Genomic DNA, 15,962 nt, shown 5'->3' with positions numbered 1-15,962 from the left:
GCGCTCATGTGGACTTGGAAAGTGTCACGTTTTTCTTAAAATACCCCAAAAAAAAACAATCCAAAAACGTTTAGAACTGAAAGCAGCTAAATTTCTTGACCTGAAGGTGAAAGTGATCCTGAACTAATTTGTGGTGTATTTCACATTTCCACTCAAGATGATTGACTGTAAAAAATAAATATAAAAAAAATCATGCACAGAACAGACTTTGTTCTCAAGTTTATTTCAAACATAAAGCAGCAGTAAAACAAGAAATATCCTTATAACCATGTGGGGGAGCCAATTACGCTCAGGCGCTCCCCCCATATGGAAGACATTCGGTATTTATTGATATAAAATAAAAACTCCATCAGCTTTACATTTATCAACCAAAACAATATTTCCTCACAACTGTGCAACTTGTTTTAAACCAACATACATGGAAGGGCAGCAACCTGCACCCCCACAAAAGATACAGTACAATGATTTTTATTGCAAGTTGAGAATATTGATCATAAGTGCTTGTTTTAGATGACAGTGAATGAATAAATGAAACAATCAGAGAATGAGCATCAGTCTTGTTTGCGCCTGCTGCAGCTTTGAATTCAACCCAGTCGTTCTTGCCTAAAGCACTTTTGCTCAAAACGTCTACAAAAACTTCTCTTACTCAGCTTCATTTAATTTTTCTTTATACCATTTGAGTATCTTTGTGTTGAAATACACACTGATCCTCCCATCCGCATTCCTCACCAATGACCTTATCCCCATCCTTTTGTCTCCATGGCTCAGAACCAGGCCGATTATTATGACGCGTCACCGGTTAACCAATAGGCGCTCTTGGTTAGGGGTTATGTCCTCACACTGGCATCACTGAGACACCAAAGTGAGGATTTTTTTTACCCAATGACATGCAAGGGTTATAGAACGAGGAGGGGCTTGTGGCGTGGGCAGAGGGGGCACGTGGTGCCCAACGAGTTCTAGGACTGTCACTGGGAATCACATCAGCCTCTGAGCAGCCATGCATACGTTCTAAACCCAATGCCCTGCAAAAGACAGACAATGTGCAAAGAAGCACTGAAAAATTCTCTGAAAAACGTTTAAATTTAGATCCTGATGACCATATGAGGAAGTTACAGTGATATCCAAAGGGTGATCAATGATCTAACGTAAAATCTTCCTTCGTTTCATTAGAAGCTCACACTATAATCCAAGGTTGAGTAGAGGAGAACAGCGCTTCTTGAAACTAAAGATTTTAACATCGCCAACTTTCTTCTAACATGCATGCTGCCATCATTTAAAAAAAAAAAAAAATGCTGCATCACTCAGGAGACAGAACGCGTGCAACAGACTAACCACATCCTGTTGCGTGCAGACGACGCCACAGAATATTCTGATGCAGGAAATATTTCTGCTCTGCAGCGTGTGCCAACCTCAGGACTGTACGAACCCAGCTCGGATTGTTTCAACTCAAAATATCAAAACATCCACTGTACATCTCTTTCAAAATATTCACAGCTTTATTAAATCATTACAAAAGAAAGATACATTCATCCATCAATAAAAACAAGAATCATGAATTTTCTTTGATTAAAAGATCGGCACGCACATGCATTTCAGTAAAGTTAAATGTTTGCATTATTAGTAGATCCTGCATGAACATAATCACACAAACAAGACTTTATAGGATTGTTAAAACAAGGAAATCACAAAACAAAAAACAGTGAGTAGTTCGAAGTCCCTTTGCAGATCCACTGTTGCATTTTCAAAGGTTTCAGCAGTTTTGTGCAAATATTCACCTGACAGATACAGTTCACATGTATATATATTGATGAATGAATACAGCTACTGATCTGATCGGAAGGTTCTGAAAGGTTCTCTTGGAGCAAAGCAAAAATCCTAAAAGAAAAAAAAAAAAATATGGGTAAATCTAACTTTTCATCCCCTTTTCAATGTGGGTCTGCCATCACTTCATTACAAGATACAGCTCAGTTGCAGTCAGCCTTCCTAAAAAAAAAAAAAAAAAAAAAAAGTTTTAACTGTTCCTTTAATTGAACCCTTTTTGGACACATTTCACAGTTGAGGTTTTACACCTTTTTATAGCTAAGAACAGTATTGATGGCATCTTGCAAGCATGTACCTTTATAATGACTAATGTTCAGACCCAGTTGGCAGTCAGCTGGTTTCAAATAACCCACCCAAACCAGTTAATAAAACCAGTCCTCTCCACGACCCAGAGTGAGCCATTCCCCCCGCAAACCCCTGAAGGCCCTGGTGACAAAGCATAGAAAACAGGGAGCAGCAGCCCTGAAAGCTCTGCCTGAGTGTGACTGAGGTGAGAAAAGTGCGATCTGAGAGACGTCGCCATGTCTCCACTGCTGCTTGCTCACTCCACCTCCTCCGCTACTCATTGGTTCATCCATGGTCTCCAGAATCGGAGCAGTCAAGTCTATTCAGGGTGTGGGTTCAGCAGCATGGACCTTCTCCGTCATTTGTTTGGCACTGTAGTAGGACAAACTCAGGCCCATGATGGCCAGCATCATGGCTATCTGGTTGACAGCACGGTCTTGTGGCTGTGTTTGCACCTCACCGGCAACTTGCCTCTGCAGAGACAGGGGGAGAGGGGGGACAAAAGATAAAAGGTCAGAGGTCAGGCTAATTCTTCTCTGGGTCAACAGATGTTTAACTCTGATTAGTTAGACAGCAAACTCCAACACGTGTGACTAAAGCTCTGCTGCTCTGCCATGTGACCAAAACTCTGGCAACAGCCAGTAAAAAAAAAAAAATTAGAAAGAGAAAATATTTTAGAAAAAATAAGTTGAACATTATGTCCTGCACATGGTAGTGTATGTGAAAAACTAAACTATTGTATTAAAACGCGAAGAAATAGGTCATGCCTACGACTGCCAATTTAGCAGCTCAGACAACTGAGACAGCTGCAAGATACAAATTCTTTTAAAGACAGAATATCTGATGCTACAGGAGATAAGACGTGACTAATATTGATAGAAGGTGACCTATAAAATGCCAACATGCCTCACCGTTAGCACTATGTTCACAGCCACGTAGCTTCAAAATGAATGTAAGGAAGGTGTTCTCTACATGTATGTGGAACGTGTACAGCATGTTTAATTATCTACAGAAATCTTAAAAATAAATAAATAGGTAAAACCCTGAACACTGAATCTGTGTTGGATCATTTTATATCAGTGTTTATGACAATTACTTAGCATTAAAGCACATTTTCTGTTGTGCCAATGTGTCAAATACTTTTCTTTATAATGGTCAGCCATGTGCAGGAACACACCTTTCTTTCTACATTAGTATAAATGTGTGAATAATAACTTCCACACAATAGATGCAACATATGCATTGGCAGTAATCTTGAGTGGATTATAATGACAGGAGGGACAAAAGAGGAAGAGAGGAAATTATATCACAATGATTAGCGTCACCCCTAATTATGTTATGATGAAAGCAAACCGTGGGTCTCAACAGCACGAGGGCGCGTTGGACAAAGCTGTTCAGCTAAGCAAAGAGTGAGGACCACGATGGCAAGTTGGCTGCAAGTATATGACTTGTCAAAAGTGAAAGTGCAACCTGTAAAGCTTTTCTAACCAAAAGCTTCAACTCTACATTCCTCCTACAGTGGCGGAGTGGTGGAGATTAGAGACAATGTGCTAGCACCGTGCATCGCAATTATTTCTGCAAGTCGCAGTTTTAAACGTTGGGATTAGTATTCCTATGCAGTTCAGCGTTGATTTGTAAAGTGTGGTCCACATTCACAAACCTGGAGGAGGCGGAAGTATCCAGGTGTCAGTCTGCCCAGTCTGATGATCATAGTCGCTGATGTGGGGGGGCTCGAAGCCGAGGGAGGTGCTGGAGTTGTTAAAGGCCTACAAGAAAACAGAGATATGAAGCATGAAAATGGTAAAATGTTCTTTGTCTTTGGTTTAAAGGATGCATCATGAAAAAAGGTGCTACTGAGGTTTTTCAAGCAAAATTTTAAAGCAAATTACCACTGCCAAAAGAAGACGAGAATACCGCCTTGCACAGACTTGCAACAAAAACATCTGCATGAGGTAAAGGGGGGGAATCCCTAGCCTTAAACCATGGCGCAAAACCTCACGTAGTATGGATCACATATGATCGACACATAGACAAACCCTGCATGTTCTCTGGAATCCTTTCCTCTTTGCACACGTTGTTCATTTCACACTTTTAAAAATCGGGAAGACCCCTAATCTGCTTTAACCCTCCCCCCACAACCCTCACTACTGCATTATTAAATTATCATGTCTAAACCAGAACAACAGATCCTCTATTCATGCTGCGTCATCAACTGAAACAGCAAAGAGAGAAGATTTCATAGCTTCGCACATCATTAATCTCATCTTTTAGACATGGTGTGATGATGCTTTACACAGCTGGACAAAGATGGTCCAGATCCAAGGAAAAAGAGATGGAGAAATGTCTGTCCAACTATGACCAAAGGTGCAAAATTAACATTTTAAATAACTGTGTGCAACAGGAGAAGGCTTGTTTTAAAGCATCCATGCACAACATTTTGTGCATTTAATACAAGCCAAATGTTTGCTTCACACAAAGAACACGGAAGCCACTTTTACTTAGGGATGCATTTATAATAAGTTCCAGGAAGTTTAGGTAGGATTTCTGAGGAGAGGTTAAAACATATTTGAAGAATCAATGTGCCAACCTGGTTGGAGTTACATCACCTTACGACAAAAATTTAGTCAATCCAAGCTTTAAAAGTAACTCCTTATGTAAAACGTTGCTCGTGATAACATTTGGGGATTTCTCACCTTCCGCAAAAAGGAAGAAAATATCCGTCCGACTGGCCAGGGGGACCTTCGACTTCCCCTGATACTAAAAATCCTAACAGATGTCAGACCAGAATGAACTTGAACTAGTGAGAGCTTCTGCGCTTCGCCTTTTTATACAACCCTGCTCTTGCCCAACCAGATCTCCAGGCTTTCCTACAGCGCACGCCCACTTCCCCAACACATACACACCGCTGTCCAAACGCATTACTCTCAGTGGGTTGCTTTCCAAACACACCCTTTCCACCTCCTTCCAAAACAAAAAAACTGTCAGATATGATCTTGACCCATCAAGCTAACACAAGGTGAATGGATTAATAAAAGAAAAACAAAATAAAAATGGCAAGAAAACAGACTTTCAGAGCTTGTATGTCATCATATGAGGTTATATAACCATCCTGATGCGAGCATTTAATCTCAAACTGGGGAAGGAATTTAATAAACGCCATGATGCTGCATTAGGAAAAAGAAAACACTGGACGTTGACTTAACTAATTTGAATTTAGTTTTAAGTCCTGTGGCCATGTTGTGTAACTAATTTCCATTTCACTGAGCACTTAGTCCTATAGAGTGAAACCAGGCTTGTGTTTACAGTCATGCAACCCGAGTCCTCAGTATGAGATCCAGGGGGTCTGAACCCATTTTTAAAAAGCTCTGGGTCTGAAGTCATGCTGCAAACACAGAATAGATCCATTTCCTACAGAGAAGAACGTCATACATGTGATATGATACAAGTCACACCTTGTGCAAACACTACAAAAAATCAAAGAACTGAAGACTAATCGCAAATGAAAATCATTATAGGAAGTCTGATTAAGAGATTAGGTCCAGTGACACTCAACATGTCTACATCAGCAGCAATAATCCAATATAAGTATTGTTCTATTGATTTAAGCACAATGAGAGATAAAGAAGGCTCAGTGTGTCAGATCTGAGCATTTCTGCTTGTTTACAGATGGATTATGAGGCAAATATTCAGCTGCACAACCATGTTTGGTACAACTGACCTAAAAAGTGAATTCACCTAAACTCCAAAAAGCTTCTTCACTTGTGTTTTACTGGAATACCAAAACTATGGTAATGTTTGATATCCAGGATCTTTCTCCTACAAAGAAAATGTTTGATTCCTCATGGGGGTCTTTGATGAGAAGTACGTGGCGAGCTTTGCTCATGCTAACATGTAGAACCTTCACATCAGCTCAGGTATCAAGTGTGGTCAACTTATAATGGAAACAGCTACACTGTACCATACATACTGTTCTGTTAACAGTATGTATGGCACGAAGCCACAGATTGTAAGGCCACATGTGCATTACTTTTCCTGTGTCTAAAGGACAAAATTTAAAAAAAGTCTCGTGTCTGAATGACTGACACCATCTCAGCTTAACTAAAGCTGTTTTCACTCTAACTGCAGAGCTGTTCAGGCGAATGTGCAGATATTTCTGGACATTTTCCTGCACTTGCTGGCTGCACATTTACTCCACAAGTGTCAGATTTTTTGCTGGAAATGTGGCGTCAGTGTTAAATGTGAAGGAGGGTGAGCAGAGAGGCGTCTGTCTAGAGCAAAAAGGAGAAAGAACATGAGGTAATTTAAGGTAGAGTAATGTGAGCGTAAAAGGGATGTTCCTGCTGTACCCAAGAACCTGGCTCAAACTGGTATCTCTTTGTTAAAGACATACAACAGAACTTTTGAAATTTTCCCAGTGATGCGCCCCCTATCGATAACTAATTCAGCATAAATCCTCATCCTACCTATACTGTGAGCTCTCTCCAGCCTGTAAAAGACAGTTTTGTCTCATTAGGATTATGACAACCCTATATCATACTGCGTTTAAAAATCAAGCAGACCAAACCACCCGGCCAACATCACACAGTTGCACTAGGAGGTTAATGCCCCAGAACCACCACCAACAAGGAGGAAGAAGAAAATCTGGCTCGTTGATTTGCTAGGTCAGAAATGGCTCATGAACCACAACAATGGAGCATCACCAAGTTTCTTCCGTCTTGCAGTTTTTACTTGTTTAAATCTAATATGATCTTCAGCAGAATGTGTTGAGTATGAGCAGCAGGAGAGGCAGCAAGCTAGCCAACATGTTGCGCTATGACACGTCCTACATCACTTCCTCTATTTGATGCACCGGAAGGTTCATTTGCTTTCACTTGCAAGGGAATTGATCACCATTGTCAAGGTGACCAGAGCACACAGCTCTAAAAACATACAATTCATTGAAGGGGACTAGGGTTTGCTTAAAGCCAACCACACAGCGCTACTGTGAATGCATCCCAAGAGTCAGTTTACTCATTCACATCAGCGTGCCAAATGTATAGCGGTTGTGTAAAAAGTTACTGATGGAGGATGGAAGCAGCTGAAAACATCACTGTTCTATATGTATCAGTTTATTGAACAATTGAACACATAGCCAGGTTAGGGTTTATTGATGTTTAGGGAACAGCATGTCAACAAGTGGACAGACATAATGATATTCATCACATCTGAAGACACCTCTTCCACAGCAAAAGACAAGGACTTTCACTTAGGTAAATTTAAATTAAAAAAAAATCCAGAAAAATAACTTAAAATCCCATCTATGATTAAATAAGTGCATTTAAAAAAATATATATCCCTCCTGTTGATTGGTACTGAAGCAAAAAGCAAAGCTCCTGATTTACCAGTCGATCTGGTTCTTGCCCTCACCTATGATCACGAGCTGTGGGCAGTAACTTAAAGAACAAGACTGCAGATACAAATCATATTCCTCTGCAGTGTCTGGGGTCTCCCTTAGAGATAGGATGAAAAGCTCAGTAATCCGGGAGGGGCTCAGAGTAGAACTGCTGCTCCACCACATGGAATTGAACTGGATGAAGTGGCTCAGGCATCTGGTCAGGATGCCTCCTGAACACGATGGAGGGACTAGTTCTTCTAGCTGGGAACCTCGGGATCCCCCAGACAAGTTGGAAGAAGTGGTTCCAGAAAGGAAGTCTGGGCTTCCCTGCTTAGGCTGCTGCCCCAGCGACCCAACCTCAGATGAGTTGTAAAAAGTTGATGGATGGACTAAATAAACATGAATTCTATATTTGCACTTTGAGCCCAAACTAGCAAGCAAATTTGCTCTTAAAAGAACTTTTACAAAAAGAAGAGAAGCAGTTTCTGTAGCAGAAGGGTGGAAAATGTACAGCAGACAACTATACATTTTATTGTTTACTGACCTATTGGGTCAACAAAAAGAACAAAGCGAGGCAAAGAGGGTGAAAAAAAACTCCCTGAAACAAAGTGCACCTTTATTTACCATGGATAACTTGCTTCAATTAACTAACTTAATAAATAAATAAATAAATAAAAAGACAAAGCATATCTGAAGTCAAGTTTTGGTCCAAATTCCCTGCTTTAATATCCAAAACATTGTTATTTCAACTGTGGCAATACTTCATGACTTTTAATTCATCATCATGTGATTTATATGATGAGCTTATTTTACACTAAAAACTGCTGAATTCAGATTTCTGTATATATTTTTAAAAAAATGTACACAACACCAACACGTTCAGGGGACATCAAATTGATGGCAAGTTGAGCATGTATGGGAAGCAGTTTCAGACATCTTATTAATCTGTGCTTACCAATTCAAACTATTGTTTCCATGTCTAAAAAAATAGTAAAATATAGAAAAGATTTATATAAATATATAATAATAGTCAAATATAGATAACAGACTAAATTGTTTTTTAAAAAAATGGAGAAAGGGAGAAAAATCTCAAAGGGGTTTAATTAATCCATAATTTACCTAAAACCTTCAATTTTTATAAACCTTAACAACACCAATTAATGCAAGTAGCCTTTCACACACACATTGGACCCATACATATTTTTGGGTACATTGTGTACTTTACACCGAGCAGCCAATGAAATGCCATCAACACTCCTTTCATCCCGCCTTTACTCCTCCTCCACATGTCACTTTCTGCTCCCCTGCTGAGCCTCATCCCCCCTCCAGTGAGCGTGGATAATAGGCGTGTTAAAGATGGAGACATCTGCGACTGTAGCGCAACTATTGACCAAGTCGAAATACTCTGCCCATACAAAAGCCACACAAGATTACATCATCATCGTTAATTTGGCTGTCTTGTCATGGGAGGTGTTCCACAGTGCAGACTGGGCATCTCCCATATTCATGACTATGGTATGTCCTGTGTTGGACTTGATGGGCTTCACCTATGCATAAGCTCTTGGGATGAGATCCACTGAGAGAAAAATAAATAAATAACCCATCTTACAAGGCTCATTGAGATGTCTCAAATCCCCAGTCCTCTACAATAAAAAGCCTTGAGTAACCAACATAAATCACATCTATTAAACCACAAAAATCCCCCATACTTGTCAAGATCTGAAAACAGCAAAACACTACAATTCATTAGACATTTCAGTTTCCCAAGAAAATTAAATCCCAAACTCATCTGATAAATCATGTCGTAGCTTATCGTTTTATTTACAACTGGTCAACAAACCAAGCAAGAGGCAAATAGGGAAACTAAAACCCATTTTAAATCACAGCATAGCTCATTTTGATAGATTTTTCCAGTAGCAGAAAGGTGTTGTTGACAGTAACACAAGTCACAGCCTCCATTCTGAGCACCAAACTTTGAAGACAACATGGCTGACTTGCGTAACTTGGGAAAAAGTTGAGTTTAGATAAGTCTCACAGTGAAGGACTTTAAAAAAAAAAACATCACAAAAGCCAGATCTCAAGTTAAGTAGTATTAAGTTAAACTGCTTGACAATCTGCTGTAAAGTCACCCACTAAGCCGACACAAGTGTGAATCCAATTAAAAGGAGGAAAAGGTGACCAGAAGGTCTGAACTCTAAAGCAGACCTGTGATTAAATCAATAAGAGCATTTAAAAAGGAAACATTTTCCTGCTGGTAATCTAATTTAAAGAAATATTATATTCAAGTGTACTGGGCTCAAGCTAGCAAAACTTCCAAGAAACTGGCCTTTAAGAAGAGGAGTAGCGTGTTCGCCCATTTACTACAGGGTACAAAATGTACAGAAGTCATGCCAAAGACACAAAGAGTCTGCAAATGACGCCTCACAAGTAGAAATGAACAAGATATTAAATGCACATAACATTTTTAGATGCAAGCTCCATTATTTGCAGGAACTTTAGGGGTAAAAAAAAAAAAAAAAAAAAAAAGCACCTTAACAAGATGTTTTTTTCTTGGATTTCACACTCAATTCCTCCCTCATTACCTATGAAAACGTGTGTGGGGGTGTGTGTAATATATACACACACACACACACATTAGTATCTCTTCTGCCTTAACTAAAAAGGGACAAGACATTCCTGGTTTTATCCGTCATGTACAACTTGTTCCAAGAAAAAAAAAGTACAAATATCTTTCAAAAAGTGGCATTTATGTTCAAGTAATCTAAAATAATCTAAAATAAACTTATCAAATTCTTATTTTGGTGTGTCAATTGATCCTATTGTGGCAATCATTCACAGGCGACTCTCAGCTGTTGCTTTCTGTGATGGCTTGCCCTTTAAATTCGCTGACATTAGATTTATTTCTCAGTGATGAGCATTATATTCTACAAACGCACCACTTTTTCTCAGTAATACTTATGCAACTTCACAAGATCTCAACTTTAAACAGATCGTGACTAATCGCCGTTTTAAAGATATACAAAGTTCTTTTTAAATGAGCAGTTTAACTTTTAAGAGCAACATTTGTTTGTGGACACGTGGTCAAAAGTCAGCGCGCATCGATTTAAGTTAGAAAATAATGATAGAATTTAAGTGACAACTAAAGCAACTTTCACTGCAGAGACGAGACGACACTTTTTTTTAAACTTAGCGCAACAAACTGCCTCATTCGTCACTTTCTTCTGCCTTAAGTGCAAAGCTGAGCGCTTACCTGCAGCTGATCGGGATGTGGGTTTTACTTTGGGGACGGCCTGTCTGCGTTTGGACGCACTGTACACTGTGTTCGTTTTGAAAAAGTCCAACATAGGAAGCCTGCACATGGTCTGTGTGGCGCGGGGGGGTGGGGCACCTCGAGCGCTGCAGCCGCGCCACGCATGCCACTGTTCATGTGAAATACATACGTGCACACACTCCCACGTTTGGATGGAATGGGCTCGTCCGATTTAATACAGGCTCGTGCCCTCTGTTAAGTAAGAGTTTCTTTGTTATGTGGGTGTGTGATGTGATAAAATACCCGGACATGCCATGAGGCAGTCATGGTTTGAACAGAAAACAAGTAAATGATTTGGGAAACTGGAACCAACATATAGGTTGCTTTCAAATGTTGACTCGGTTAAATGATAGATTTAAAATTGTACACAAGCATCGTTAACCTGGAAATCCTCGTAAATGTGTAAAAAACTGCTTAAATTAATGTCACCATTACTGCCTGAACCATCCTCGCACGAGTCATTCAGCAGCTTTTGCGATTTCATAATCTTCTTCGGCACGTGCTATGTTCAAATTTCCATTGTTATATATATATACATTTTTTTCTTTTCGCTCTGGCTTGAAATACACAATTTCAACCGCATACTTTAGATGTGTGTGGTTAAAAAGTCCCAAACACAGTGATATAGAATAGAAAAAGTATTGCTGACCCTGAACATTTGATGACATCCTAGTCGAAAATCTTAGTAAATCTTACTCAAGCTGTTGGCACAAGAAAGAAAATCTTAAAATTTCCTAATTTTTTGTGAACCTTAAAAAGTTATCGTCCGTGCTGGTTTAACAGCTCAGCTTTAAAAACACAAAAACCCACTACAGAAAGTTCTTACACACAGTAAGTCCCACCAGAGACTATAGATTTTTTAAAGGTGTTTCAATCTAAATAAATAAATAAACGAACAAATAAATACATGATTTTTTTTTACATTTTTAAAAGATAAATAACTTTGGTTTAATTTTTATAGAGCTGTAAGAGACTTATTCGAATTATAGCCTAGAAATCAGCATCATTTATTACATGTCATTTAGTCTCCTCAAACATGTATAAACTCGGCAAATGACGGAATCAGCTGTTTCAGAAGAAATGGTCTTCAATAGTCCCACTGAAATTTTTCCAGTTTGTGCAGTTCAAGCCAACAGGAGGTAAATCTGAGCAGCTGCTCAAGTTGATATAAAAGTTTTGTTTTGTTTTTTTGTTTTTCTTTTTTTTACAGTATAGTGACAACACCTTGTGGATGTGTTGTTTCTATGGAAGAATTTGCACTGCTAATATATATATATATATATATATATATATATATATAAAACTGAGCAGATGCTTTACTTTAGGTGTGTCTGGCTGCAATTGTGCAGGTTTCCAGTGTAACTCTGCTCCATCACTCCTGATTCTAATGAATGAGTCATTCTGCAGAACTTCACAGGTGGTGGGATCCATTTAATTTGAGTCAGCTGTGTTGAAAAAGGAAAACATTGAAAACCTGCAGGACTGCAGCCTTCGAGGACTTACTTTGGACACCCCAGCTTTAGATAAACACCCTCTTTCAACACAGCTTGGGGAGTAAGCATGGCATCCTACAGTATGCATGCTGCACGGTTAACCATTGTGTCTCTTCAGAGGGGTAAAGCTGTGCAGAACGGTGACCCTGTAGGAAGAACATCTTACCCCTTATGGTTTGTCTTTTTTCTTTTATTTTTTTCATTGATTCAAGCAGCAGCTAAAGGATGCACCATGAGGAGGTTTTATATCTGAGTCCTTTCTTTTGCATAGGCAAACCAAGCTGCATGTTTTACTGTGTCATCGGATTCTTCACGATCAATCCAATTGGCCAACCTCATCTGTTGGTATTTTCAGCCTTGACTTGCACAGTTTATCTTAGCTGTTGCATTTCAGCCCACCCTGCTGCCTGTACAACCCCTCACATGATGTTCTTGCTATCACCTTTCACCCAAGCTTCACTGAATGTCTGCAGTGACATAACAGTTAACTAGTGTGACAAAAGTATGTGTAGGTATGTGTAGGAAGCCCATGCAGCCCATCAAACATGGCTGAGGATGCTCCTACAGCAACTCATCTTAAGTGTTTGCGTGCTTTCTTGTTGGGCCGAAATATTCTGTCTCCTACAATTGACTTAAACAATAAATAAGAATAAAATATTTACATTTACCAGGACGATTTACAGATGCAAACATCCACTTCAAGAAGTTAAAAGTTTGAAAAAACTGCTTGACATACTGCTTCATCAGTATGAACATTGTCAGCAGGTTTTAGTCATTTATTTATCGTTGTTTTGAGGCTTTAATATGACTTTTAGACACTCAAGTATTTTTTTAAAAGCCACATATAATGTGAACAGCAACCGAACATCGTTGTGGTGAAGATGTTAATCAAGTATTGTTGCTGTGGTCAAGAATGAATTTCCCAGCTTCTTTCTTCCCTCCAAGATTTGTATTCTCACTGTTTCCTGCACATGATTGTGCTTTGCTACAATATGCCTGATCTCTGGTAATTAATTACATATCATCTACAATAAAACCCTGATGGAGAATCTGTGTATATGTATGATAAAGCAAAGTTATTATCAATAAGAGTTACTACTCTGTACTCTGGAAGTAGGGAGGCGCTGACAAAATTAACTGCATCAACTAACAAACCTTCTCCCAAAGTAGATGCAACCTGTCCATTTGTGACAGAAATAGTTCGTTAAATTTCTATTTTCTCCTTATCAGCTACTTTAGTAAATGACCTGAATAAACTGTAAAAATCTTAAACATCCTTCTTTTTTTTCTTTGTGCTTCTAAAAAGCCAGTTTCCTTGTAATCTCTTAAAGCTGTATTTAGCATTAGTTCTCTGGGCTTTCTGAAGATCTTTTCAAGTTTTTCTACGTAAACTGGTTGTTTTTTCACTCATTTTGTGTCTAGTCCTTTCATCCAAAAATTTTCAGATGAATGTTTTACTTCTCTTTGTTTGTTTGCTCAAGTCACTCAACAATCAAAGTAGCCCCATTTGAGAAGCATAACATATCATTTTGCACCAACAAGGTGATTTCTGAGTTATTGATGCTGATATATGGTGCACAACGAGTTGTTTTGATGAAACTGGACACACAGAAGATAGAAAAATAATTGGCAGATCTGACAAAAGGCTATTTACAAAAGTTCTGACATAGGATCTAAGCGGCTGATGCATCTGGCTCTTTAACTGATCCATCTATGGTCCTCTGGATCATTCATCAGAAATAATCTCTAATGTCAAGAAGTCAATAAGGAAACAGAAAGGGGTGAAATATTCCTAATGACACAAGAAGTGGACTAAACATCAGTGGCAACAGGTCTCAATTATAGAAGTGATAATCTTCCAGAGCTTGGAACTTTATTGTGTGGTGAGGTTACCTTAGCAACAAATGAAACAAAAGCAGCTGATATCCAGAGAAGAACTTTAAAATGTTGATTGAAGAGCTCTTTTTGAGGACCGCTGACAAAAATAAAAAGAAAGCTCTTCCAAGAGAGTTCAGGGTGTATTAGACTAAAGGTGGTCACACCATATTCTGACTTTCAAGTTAATTGCACATGTTTAAATAAGAAAATGCACACATTTCCTGTTAACCTGACAATATATAAAGACATGAATGATTTATTCTAAAGGATCTGATATTAGTGGAGACAAGTTCAGTCACCACTTGCTGCTTTTGTCAACAGCAAGCGTTTTTTTTAAGTGGAAATATTTAATAATGCAGACTTTTATGGAAAAGAATAGTGCAGCTCTGTAGAGGGCTTCCAGTATGTTTTATGATATGCAACTCAAATAAAAATAGAGATAATAAACATTGCATTAATACAAAAGACAAATGCGCACAAATAATTTACGTAATATCTTTACTGCCTCAAAGTTTATTGTACAACTTACATGAAAAGAAACAATGCCAGAAAAGTTACATTTGACGCACATTGTGCCTGCACAATCTTGATATAACTAACTTAAGTTACAGCAAGCAACAGCTTCAGCGATGTTTGAAACAACAAACGCGTCATATCTGACCCAGTTTCAGGCACTGGTAAAGCAGAGGGAGATCCGCTGGAGCGAAGACGCGCGTATCATCCATTTTTTTGGTGGTGCGACACTGCCCTCTGCTGGTGGTGCTGCGTAAAGAGTCCAAAAAGACTCTTTAACCCCTTTGTCTGCACAAATTACTGCAACACTTAGAGTAGAGCTGTTAGACAAATCAAGTTACTACTAAATTTGAAGTAACAGAGGACAAACCACCTAAGATAAGTGCTAATATATTAAGTGCTAGTATCTTCCCCCCCACCACTAACAACTCTGATAGGAAAGAGGCACTGATGATTTTAATCATGCAGACCTTAAGACTTTTTTTCCCACATCTACACCAGCACGTTGATTTCCTAACCAGAGGAAACAATATCATGGACTTAGTCTACACACACTCAGAAAAAAGCATACAAGGCTTCTTCCCACCGCCACATCGGAGCCTCTGACCACATTACTATCCTGCTAAAACCAGCATACAGGCCCAGGGTGAAGACCACCAAACCCCTCCTGAAGCAGGTACGTGTGTGGCCACAGGGGACTTCTTCTGCACTCCAAGACTGCTTTGACACTGTATTGTTCAAGCAAGCAGTCATACAGACATTGAGGAGTACACATTGCCACTTCCTACATCAGGAAATGCCTGGATGATGTAACCCACACACGGATCATCATCACCAGAGCTAATCAGAAGCTTTGGCTGACAGGAGAGGTCTGCAACCTGCTAAAGGGCCAGGAATGCTGCCTTCAGAGCTGGGGATGCAGCGGGGGCTGAGAACAGCAAGAGCCAACCTGTCCTGAGGCATCCCGAAAGCTCAACAGGACTGCACAAAGAGAATATCTGAACACTTTAAGGACAGCAGAGATACACAAAGCCTGTAGCAGGAGAAACAGTCAATCACAGACTCCAAACCCTCACCACAGGTCTGTGGCAGTAACATTCCTCGACTGAACAACCTCAATAGCTTTTTTGCCCGGTTTGAAGCACAGAACAGCACACGTCCGCTGAAGACCCCACCCCCACCTCATGACCAAGCTCTGCAGCCATTGTGAAGAGGACACTCTCCACCATCAACATGCCCCAGGCTGAAGGTCCAGACAACATTCCTGGACATGTGCTGAAGGTCTGTG

At 39.5% G+C, this 15,962-nt stretch overlaps 1 long non-coding RNA gene across 1 annotated transcript; it reads right to left on the bottom strand.

Annotated features, from left to right (window-relative positions):
• Positions 1-207: 207 nt before the first annotated feature.
• On the bottom strand, positions 208-10,913 carry LOC121641040. The gene is made up of 3 exons (XR_006010637.1): positions 10,731-10,913; positions 3,767-3,872; positions 208-2,579 (listed from the first exon to the last, which is right to left on the bottom strand). It is a non-coding gene; the product is annotated as an uncharacterized LOC121641040 (long non-coding RNA).
• Positions 10,914-15,962: the final 5,049 nt, after the last annotated feature.

This window comes from Melanotaenia boesemani, chromosome 6 (assembly GCF_017639745.1).
Source record: "Melanotaenia boesemani isolate fMelBoe1 chromosome 6, fMelBoe1.pri, whole genome shotgun sequence".
Lineage (NCBI taxonomy): Eukaryota > Metazoa > Chordata > Actinopteri > Atheriniformes > Melanotaeniidae > Melanotaenia > Melanotaenia boesemani.
Note: the sequence above shows the minus strand (reverse complement) of the source record. Positions and strands in the feature narration are given on the sequence as shown.